Here is a 3,181-nt window from a genome sequence, read left to right on the forward strand (position 1 = left end):
CGGGGCAAGCCGCCTGTGAGTGGTCAGGGGTTGCAGTGGAGCCCGCTGTTCTGTGTGGACCGTTTTGGGGAAAGCTCCAGGACCCTCACCAGGCCATCCCAGGTCATGGGGTCCCGAATTCTTCTAGAGGAGTCCAGAGCCCCTCTCTTCTCAGGAGAGGACCCGGGTGCACCACCCAGGACTGTAGAAACACACCCTGCATCCATGTGGCCGGTGGTGGTGGTGGTGGTGGTGGTGGTGGTGGTGGTGGGTTGGAAGTTAAGCTTCCAACCTGGAGTCTAGTCCAGGATTCAGAGGACAGGAGGCCCATGGGAGAGGCATCTTGGGGAGGGGGGGCAAGGAGACGAGGGGGTGTCTCTCCACAGGAGCAGCTCCCAGCCTGGGCCTGGCTGGTGTGGACCGCCTGGCTTCTTCCCAGAGGTCCAGCCCTGGCCTCTTTCTGTCCCGCAGCCCCCAGGACAGGACCAGCAGTGCGCCTCTGGCTGAACACACCCTGCACGCCTCCTTCCTTTGGCCGTGATTGGGGCAGGGCTTTTGCTGGGCTCCTGGGCAGTGAGGGAGGGTATCAGCTGCCCCAGGAGCCCTGGGTCGGGGCGATGGTCCCACCCCCCCACCTGAGGGTCAGACCCCAGCACAGCTTTCTTCCCCTCCGCCTGCTCCCCAGCCCATCCAGCTGCCCTGGAGACCCCCCCCTCAGTACCCAGCCCCTCAGCCCCTCTCTGTTCCTTCTTCTGCACCCGTCACCCTGTGGGGACCCCTGTTCTTGCCCTGTTCTATTTTCCTTTGGAGAAACCATCCTTTCTCACCTCCCTGGACCCCCGCTGGCCACACTTACCCACCTTCCTTTTCCTGCCACAAACCTCCCTGGCCCCCCAAGCACCTGCATCTCCCACAGTGGCCTCAACTCAGCAGCTGCCGTAACCCCGTGGTTACTCCACTTTCCATGGATGACTCAGCATGACCCAGTGCCAGCTTGGGGCCTTGGAGATGGGCACCTTCCACATGGCACCCAGCTCTAGAGCTGGTCCAGACCCCCTGCCTCTGAGCAACCCTCCCAGACTCTTCCAGCCCCTCTCTGCGTCTCACTCCCGCTTAGAGCCTAACTGTCATCCTCTGAGGTTTCATGTATCCTCTTCATGTTCTGCGACAATAGTAGTAATACTATTGGGCATCAGGCAAACTACCAGCTGAGAGATGAAAGCCCTTCCAAGCGCCTCGCGTCCCTGTCTATCACCCTGCACCAACTCGAGGGTGGGTGTGTGACCTGTGTGCAGATACTGTCCTGTATGGCTCTCCACGGTGGTGCTCGCAGACACTGGGAGGCCACCACCCCACACTCCCACCAGGGAGGTTGGCTGGGACGCCCGGCCAGGTGAGTTGGCAGGGACCATCGAGTCTTGTTCCTTCTGGCTGAAGCTCTAGTCTTTGTTCAACGCAGATGTCACGAGGGCTGCGGAGGGCCGGGTGGGTGCTCAAGCACCCCTGGAATCAATGCCCATTCCACCGTGCCCCCCAGGCTGGCCTGGCTTGGGCTGACCGGTGTCTGTCATCACATCTACCTTGTCACTCAATGCTGGGCAGCAGGAAGTTCTCACATGTTCCACGTTGACCTGGATTATCTGGCAGAGGTTTCAACTGTTTGCTTTAACGGCTTTTTGAGATGTAATTCACATACCGTCTAATTCACCCATTTACGTGTACGATTCAGTGGTTTTTAGTATATTCATAGATTTGTGCAACCAAAACAGTCAATTTTAGAACATTTCGTCGCCTCAGGAAGAAGCTGTGCCCTTCAGCTCTCCTCGCCAGTCTTCCCGTCAGCCCCACTGTCTGCTCCGTCTCCACAGGTTTCCCTGTTTTGGACTTGCCATGTGAACAGAGTCATGGAACGTGTGGCCTTATGTGTTTGGCTTCTGTCACTGAGTGTAGTATTCCCAAGGCCCATCCATGCTGTGTCATGGTCAGGACGTGATTCCTTTTCATGGCTGGATAACATTCCAAGGGGTGGACAGACCACGTTTTCTTTTTATCCATCTGCTGGTGGACACCTGGGTTGAGTCCTGTGAACACACAGGGCTTGTGTGGCAGCCGGGAGGGGACCTGCCAGCCACTGAGTCCCTCTCTGTTTAGCCGTGTCAGGGCCACCTCACTGTGAGCCCCGGTGTTACCCACAGCGGTGGCCCCGCGTCACAGCCCTGCCAGACATGTGGTGCGGCCCATCTCTCCACATCCTCACAACACTTGTTACTATCTGACATTTTGATTCTGGCCATCCTGGTGGGTGGGACGTGGTGTCACACTGGCGTGATTTGCATTTCCCTGATGGTTAATGATGTCTGCGCAAACCTTAGTTGAGATGTGAAGTTTTTTGTATGTTATGGGTACAAATTGCTTAACAGACGTGTGATTTGCAAATATCATTTCCCTTTCCATGGGCTGTCTTTCCACTTTCCCAATGGTGTTCTTTGAAATACAGAAGTTTTTGATTTTGAAGTTCAGCGTATCTGTTTCATCTTTTGTTGTTCCTGCTTTAGGTGGCATACCTCCAAATTCTTTGAGTTGTAATTTTTGACTCTCTGCCACATGGCTGCGGCCAGGAGACAGGGGATGGCCAGTCATTCCGGGAACTCCCAGAGGCTATGGGTGCTGGGGGTTTCCTGACTATAAGAAACTCAACTCAGCTCGCTGAACCCCAAGCAGGGGCACGTAATGGAGCCACAGATGGGCTGAGGTGGGACTAACCTGGGCGATTGGACAGGGGACCCACCCGCCAGGACACTCTGCGGGCTTCTCAGCCAGGCTACTCCACGGGTGTAGACACGGCCACAGCGGCTCTAGGCAGCCAAGTCTGGACCCCCGCGGGAGGGCCTGTGTACAAGGAGGCCGTCCACTCACAGTGAGGCGGGCAGCAGGGGCTTGCGCAGCCGCATCTGCAGCAGGTCCCAAGCTTACTCCCCAGGGTGGTGCTTCCCAGGAGCCCCACAACCCTGGGGGCAGGAGGCCGGTTCCAGTCGGCTGTCGCGTCCTGCAGGAGGACCGCGCCTGTTCCTGGTGGAGCACCTATGGCTCAGCATCCCTGAGGCCGGCCTCCCTGGATGTGCCGGGAGGTGCGGGGGGCATCTTCCCAGAAAAATCTGGTAAAATCTTAACCGAGGTGACACATGGAGGGTGAGCACCGTTT

This window comes from Rhinolophus sinicus, linkage group LG03 (genome assembly GCF_036562045.2).
Source record: "Rhinolophus sinicus isolate RSC01 linkage group LG03, ASM3656204v1, whole genome shotgun sequence".
NCBI classification, from domain to species: Eukaryota; Metazoa; Chordata; class Mammalia; order Chiroptera; family Rhinolophidae; genus Rhinolophus; species Rhinolophus sinicus.